This window comes from Clupea harengus, chromosome 17, assembly GCF_900700415.2.
Source record: "Clupea harengus chromosome 17, Ch_v2.0.2, whole genome shotgun sequence".
Classification (NCBI taxonomy): domain Eukaryota; kingdom Metazoa; phylum Chordata; class Actinopteri; order Clupeiformes; family Clupeidae; genus Clupea; species Clupea harengus.
The window spans coordinates 17181363-17189459 of record NC_045168.1 but is presented as its reverse complement, the minus strand read 5'-3'; positions in this window follow the sequence as shown (position 1 = coordinate 17189459).

Here is an 8097-nt window from a genome sequence, read left to right as displayed (position 1 = left end):
ATCTACGTCTCTACGGCAACCAATGGCACCTCTGAATAAGCCGCTGCCTATGGCGGCACAAGCCGGCCACTCTGAACACCCAGTCTGTCTGAGCTCGTGGTCAGTCCAGATTACATGGAGTCTCTCCTGCCACTCACTAGCAGCATAGTAATGATCACGGATCCTTATTTTGTGATATTTCCGTCCCAGTCTCTTCTCTCTCCGTGAAGGGCATTCTTCCAGGCCTGAGTCTCCTAATTGAATTGCTGAGAGGGAGCGGAAGAGCTGACCTTGCTGTATTTTCATTGTGAAGGCTCAGAATTAGCATCGAATCGCTCGAAGCCCACTCTCCACACCCATGCAATATAAATAAACGTGATGGTGCCGATCAAACAGCACTCCCCTGATCCACCTGATCGAACAGCACTCCCCTGATCCACCTGATCGAACAGCACTCCCCTGATCAAACAGCACTCCCCTGATCAAACAGCACTCCCCTGATCAAACAGCACTCCCCTGATCCACCTGATCGAACAGCACTCCCCTGATCAAACAGCACTCCCCTGATCAAACAGCACTCCCCTGATCAAACAGCACTCCCCTGATCCACCTGATCGAACAGCACTCCCCTGATCAAACAGCACTCCCCTGATCAAACAGCACTCCCCTGAGCCCCCTGATCAAACAGCACTCCCCTGAGCCCCCTGATCGAACAGCACTCCCCTGATCAAACAGCACTCCCCTGATCCACCTGATCGAACAGCACTCCCCTGATCAAACAGCACTCCCCTGATCAAACAGCACTCCCCTGATCCACCTGATCAAACAGCACTCCCCTGATCAAACAGCACTCCCCTGAGCCCCCTGATCAAACAGCACTCCCCTGAGCCCCCTGATCGAACAGCACTCCCCTGATCAAACAGCACTCCCCTGATCCACCTGATCGAACAGCACTCCCCTGATCCACCTGATCAAACAGCACTCCCCTGATCCACCTGATCGAACAGCACTCCCCTGATCAAACAGCACTCCCCTGATCCACCTGATCAAACAGCACTCCCCTGATCAAACAGCACTCCCCTGATCAAACAGCACTCCCCTGAGCCCCCTGATCAAACAGCACTCCCCTGATCCACCTGATCGAACAGCACTCCCCTGATCCACCTGATCTGTAATGAGTTTCTTATAGTTTTCAACATTTTCATTATTTATGCGTTGGCCGTAGTGCTGACGGTGCTGATGGTGCTGACGGTGCTGACGGTCCCTCTGGCCGTGGATACCTCCAGCACCACAAGACTCCACCGGCTGACCCGTAGTGCTGACGGTCCCTCTGGCCGTGGATACCTCCAGCACCACGCGGCTCCACCGGCTGACGGAGACTGTCCTGGGCCCAAGCTGGAAAGGACCTGGGCCAGCTGCTCTCTGGCGCCACCTGCAGGCTGCAGAGGATGTTTCTCCGGCCTCTCTATATGCTAATGAGGATTGTCTTCTGAGAGTGTGTGACTAAAATCTTAAGAATGTGAAAATGTCACACACACAGACTTTCATCGAGCACACTATTGCACTGGATTTGACTGTATCTCTCTATTAATCATCACTCTCTCTCTCTCTCTCCATTTATCATCACTCTCTCTCTCTCTCCATTTATCCTTCTCTCTACCTCTCTCTCTCTCCATGTATCCCTCTCTCTCTACCTCTGTGTGTCTGTCTATACATCACTCTTTCTCTCTACCTCTCTCTCTCTCCATTTATCCATCACTCTCTCTACCTCTGTGTGTCTGTCTATACATCACTCTCTCTCTCCCTCTCTCTCTCTCCCTCTCTCCCTCTCTCTCTGTCTATACATCACTCTCTCTCTCCCTCTCTCTCTCCTCTCTCCCTCTCTCTCTGTCTATACATCACTCTCTCTCTCTCTCTCTCTCCCTCTATCCCTCTCTCTCTGTCTATCCATCACTCTCTCTGTATCTCTCCATGTATCCATCACTCTCTCTCTCCCTCTCTATGTGTCTCCATCTCACTCTCCAGTTCTCCACCACTCTCTCTGCCACACTGTCCCTTTCTGTCCATCATACTCACATCCGACTACATCATCATACTCACATCATCACATCATCATACTCACATCATCACATCATCATACTCACATCATCACATCATCATACTCACATCATCACATCATCACATCATCACATCATCACATCATCATACTCACATCATCACATCATCACATCATCATACTCACATCATCACATCATCATACTCACATCATCATCATCACATCATCACATCATCATACTCACATCATCACATCATCACATCATCATACTCACATCATCACATCATCATACTCACATCATCACATCATCACATCATCACATCATCATACTCACATCATCACATCATCACATCATCATCATCACATCATCATACTCACATCATCATACTCACATCATCACATCATCACATCACATCATCACATCATTATACTCACATCATCACATCATCACATCATCATACTCACTGACATCACATCATCACATCATCATACTCACATCATCACATCATCACATCATCATACTCACATCATCACATCATCATACTCACATCATCACATCATCACATCATCACATCATCATACTCACATCATCACATCATCATACTCACATCATCACATCATCACATCATCACATCATCACATCATCACATCATCATACTCACATCATCACATCATCACATCATCATACTCACATCATCACATCATCATACTCACATCATCACATCATCACATCATCATATCATCATACTCACTGACATCACATCATCACATCATCATACTCACATCATCACATCATCATACTCACATCATCACATCATCATACTCACATCATCACATCATCATACTCACATCATCACATCATCATACTCACATCATCACATCATCACATCATCACATCATCATACTCACATCATCACATCATCACATCATCACATCATCATCATCACATCATCACATCATCATCATCACATCATCACATCATCACATCATCATACTCACATCATCACATCATCACATCATCACATCATCATACTCACATTCATCACATCATCACCATCATCACATCATTCATACTCACATCATCACATCATCATACTCACATCATCACATTCATCACATCATCATACTCACATCATCAACATCATCATACTCACATCATCACATCATCACATCATCACATCATCACATCATCATACTCACATCATCACATCATCACATCATCATCATCACATCATCACATCATCACATCATCATCATACTCACATCATCACATCATCATACTCACATCATCACATCATCACATCATCACATCATCATACTCACATCATCACATCATCACATCATCACATCATCACATCATCATCATACTCACATCATCACATCATCATACTCACATCATCACATCATCACATCATCACATCATCACATCACATCATCTACTCACACATCAATCATCACATTCATTCATTACTCACATTCATCACATCATCACATCAATCATACTCACATCATCATCATCACATCATCACATCATCATACTCACATCATCACATCATCATACTCACATCATCACATCATCACATCATCACATCATCATACTCACATCATCATACTCACATTATCACATCATCATACTCACATCATCACATCATCACATCATCACATCATCACATCATCATACTCACATCATCACATCATCATACTCACATCATCATACTCACATCATCATACTCACATCATCACATCATCATACTCACATCATCACATCATCATACTCACATCATCACATCATCATACTCACATCATCACATCATCATACTCACATCATCATACACACATCATCACATCATCACATCATCACATCATCATACTCACATCATCACATCATCATACTCACATCATCACATTATCACATCATCACATCATCATACTCACATCATCACATCATCACATCATCATCATCACATCATCACATCATCACATCATCACATCACATCATCACATCACATCATCACATCATCACATCATCATCATCACATCATCACATCATCACATCATCACATCACATCATCACATCATCATACTCACATCATCACATCATCACATCATCATACTCACATCATCACATCATCACATCATCACATCATCACATCATCATACTCACATCATCACATCATCACATCATCACATCATCACATCATCATACTCACATCATCATGCACACATCATCACATCATCACATCATCACTTCATCACACTCACATCATCATATCATCATACTCACTTGTGTGGTTCTGGTTCCTTATGCGGTCCACCCCAGCGCTGAACTGGTGTGATTCTGGTTCCTTATGCGGTCCACTCCAGCGCTGAACTGTTACCAGACACACATGACCCTCTTTCTCATGAGGATATTGTCTCTTTGCAACTAAACACCTGGGAAGCACTTCAAATGATTCTCCTTAAAATAGTCTCCTCTGATGTGTTGTGTGTGTGTGTGTGTCCCTGTGTACAAGTGACTGATCTCTGATGTGTTGTGTGTGTCCCTGTGTATAAGTGACTGATCTCTGATGTGTTGTGTGTGTTCCTGTGTATAAGTGACTGATGTGTTGTGTGTGTCCCTGTGTATAAGTGACTGATCTCTGATGTGTTGTGTGTGTGTGTGTGTGTGTGTCCCTGTGTATAAGTGACTGATCTCTGATGTGTTGTGTGTGTGTGTGTGTGTGTGTGTCCCTGTGTATAAGTGACTGATCTCTGATGTGTTGTGTGTGTGTGTGTCCCTGTGTATAAGTGACTGATCTCTGATGTGTTGTGTGTGTCCCTGTGTACCTGATCTCTGATGTGTTGTGTGTGTGTGTGTGTGTGTGTGTCCCTGTGTATGAGTGACTAATCTCTGATCAGTGTGTCCTTCCTAACAGCCTCTGTGAGACCATGAGCCAGTGGGGGGGGGCTTAAAAGAGACAGGGCAGGACGTGAATTTGTTTCCCTGTTTGAACATCTCTTTTCCAGCCGTCTTAATCACTCTCTTCTGGTCCTCGGGCTCCTCTGTGAGGGGTTGTCAGGGCGGGTTGTCAGGGCGGGTTGTCAGGGCGTCCCTCAGGCAGGAGGGAGAGAATAAATTGGACTGCAGTGTGAGACAGCGTCCACACTCTTCTCCCCGTCCACACACACACACTCATACACTCACACACACACACACGGCGTCCACACTCTTCCCCGTCCACACACATACACACACACACACACACACACGGCGTCCACACTCTTTCCCGTCCACACACATACGTACACTCACACACACACACGGCGTCCACACTCTTCCCCTTCCACACACACACACACTCACACACACACACACGGCGTCCACACTCTTCCCCGTCCACATACACTCTTCCCCATCCACACATACACACTCACACACACACACACACACACACACACAAACAGCGTCAACACTCTTCCCCGTCCACACACATACACTCACACACACACACACGGCGTCCACAGTCTTACCTGTCCACACACACACACACACACACACACACACACACACACACACACACACACACACACACACTGCCTCCGCAGCCTCGAGCGCTCCTGAGCGGGACCAAACACTGCCTTTGCCTTTGTGTGTCTGGCAGCTGCTGTGTCTGTGTGTGTGTCTGTGTGTGTGTGTGTGTGTGTGTGTCAGGCAGCTGCTGTGTGTGTGTGGTATTTATAGACTGCTGCTGCTGCTGGAGACGGCTGGATGGTGAGACTGGGGGGATTTGGAGCCGAGCACAGAGCTGAAACAGGAAAAGGAGCTGGAGACGAGCACAGAGCTAAACAGGAGCTGGAGCCGAACACAGAGTTGAAACAGGAACAGGAGCCGAGCACAGAGCTGAAACAGGAACAGGAGCCGAGCACAGAGCTGAAACAGGAACAGGAGCTGGAGCCGAGCACAGAGCTGAAACAGGAACAGGAGCCGAGCACAGAGCTGAAACAGGAACAGGAGCTGGAGCCGAGCACAGAGTTGAAACAGGAACAGGAGCCGAGCACAGAGCTGAAACAGGAACCCGAGCAAAGAGCTGAAACAGGAACAGGAGCCGAGCACAGAGCTGAAACAGGAGCAGGAGCTGGAGCCGAGCACAGAGCTGAAACAGGAACAGGAGCCGAGCACAGAGCTGAAACAGGAACAGGAGCTGGAGCCGAGCACAGAGCTGAAACAGGAGCCCGAGCAGAGTGAGGCTGGGGCTTGCAGGGGTGGGAGGAGTCTGGGTTAAGAATGGGAGGGGTAGGGGTTAAAAGTGGGAAGGACCTGGACTATGTGGGATGGGTCTGCGTTAGGGGTGTGAGGGGTCTGCGTTAGGGGAGGGGCCTATGTTAAGAGTGGGATGGGTCTGGGTTAGGGGAGGGAGGGGTCTGGGTTAAGAGTGGGAGGGGTCTGGGTTAGGGGAGGGAGGGGTCTGCTTTAGGGGAGGGAGTCACACCCTGGTCTGGAGTACTCCTGGTAGAATTGGGCAGGTTTGCCACCCAAATATTTGGCCAAGAAAACAGTGATTGGAACCTTTTCTACTTCAGAACAGTCATAAATGAATCCATCATTATTCCTCATTTTCCTTATTTTCTCTCTGATTAAAAGGCGATAGAATGAGGAAACCATGGCAACTCCCAGGTGCTGTGCTTGAGGTTGCAAAAGCCAGTGAATGGTAGAAGAGGGTGGAAAAGCCTGACTGAGAGACCTGGGGAAGTGATGAGACCTGGGGGAAGTGATGTCACTGTGATGAGATCTGGGGGAAGTGATGTCACTGTGATGAGACCTGGGGGAAGTGATGTCACTGTGATGAGACTGTGATGAGACTGTGATGAGACCTGGGGTAAGTGATGTCACTGTGATGAGACTGTGATGAGACCTGGGGGAAGTGATGTCACTGTGATGAGACTGTGATGAGACCTGGGGTAAGTGATGTCACTGTGATGAGACCTGGGGGAAGTGATGTCACTGTGATGAGACCTGGGGGAACCTGATGGTGATGGAGAAGTGATGAATAAAGCCTTCATCACAGGACTCAGGACTGGCCACCGGCCCTGCTGTCCTGCTTTGGTATTTTCCACAGGTAGCACACACACATTACCAGCAGGACAGACAGCACACACACATTACCAGCAGGACAGACAGCACACACACATTACCAGCAGGACAGACAGCACACACACATTACCAGCAGGACAGGTAGCACACACACATTACCAGCAGGACAGCACCAGTGTGTCTTGGTGGTCCTCGCAAAGACGGTATCACAATTTACACACAATTGCACCCACATTTACCCGGCGCCTGCTCACAGGGTAAGGTACCTACATAGTCTGGTACTCCCATGTGATGCTGGTACCAATTTCACCTACAGGTAGCTAGTTGCCTGGTAACGCTGTATGTCTGACTCAGTCACAGGGCTCGACTGGTTGTCTCGATTACGAGGGCAAAGCACCCTGTCTGAGGCCGAGCCAGGCCACCGGATGAGGGCCGGATGAGGGCCGGAGGAGGGCCGGATGAGGGCCGGATGAGGGCCGGAGGAGGGCCAGGACTGGCCCAGACATGATGGGATTGGGATTAGCCCTGTGATTGCACTTCTACCCATGGGCTTCATCTCAACGAGGCAGTGCAGATGGCCGCCTGCTCCGTAATCTAAAGACGCACACACACACACACACACACACACACACACACACACACACACACACACACAAAGGCACACACACACATACACACACATACACACACATACACACACAAACACACACTGTTACGGCAGACCTGAAGAACCAAAGGTCCCGTAACATAAAACGGCAGACTCTCAGTTGCGGGTAAATAGAACTGGTTTATTTACAAAAACAAACAATGGTGGTTGTCGTCAAAAAAAGAAGAGAAACAAAAATAACCTCCAAGAAGCCTCACAAATAATAAATAGTCGCTGCAGCTTACCTCACTCGCAATAAAAGAAAAAAAAAGGTTAGTCTTCCGGGCAACTTCCTTACCTGCACTGTCTACCACTAAGCTCGTAAAGTGCAGGAAGCATAAACAA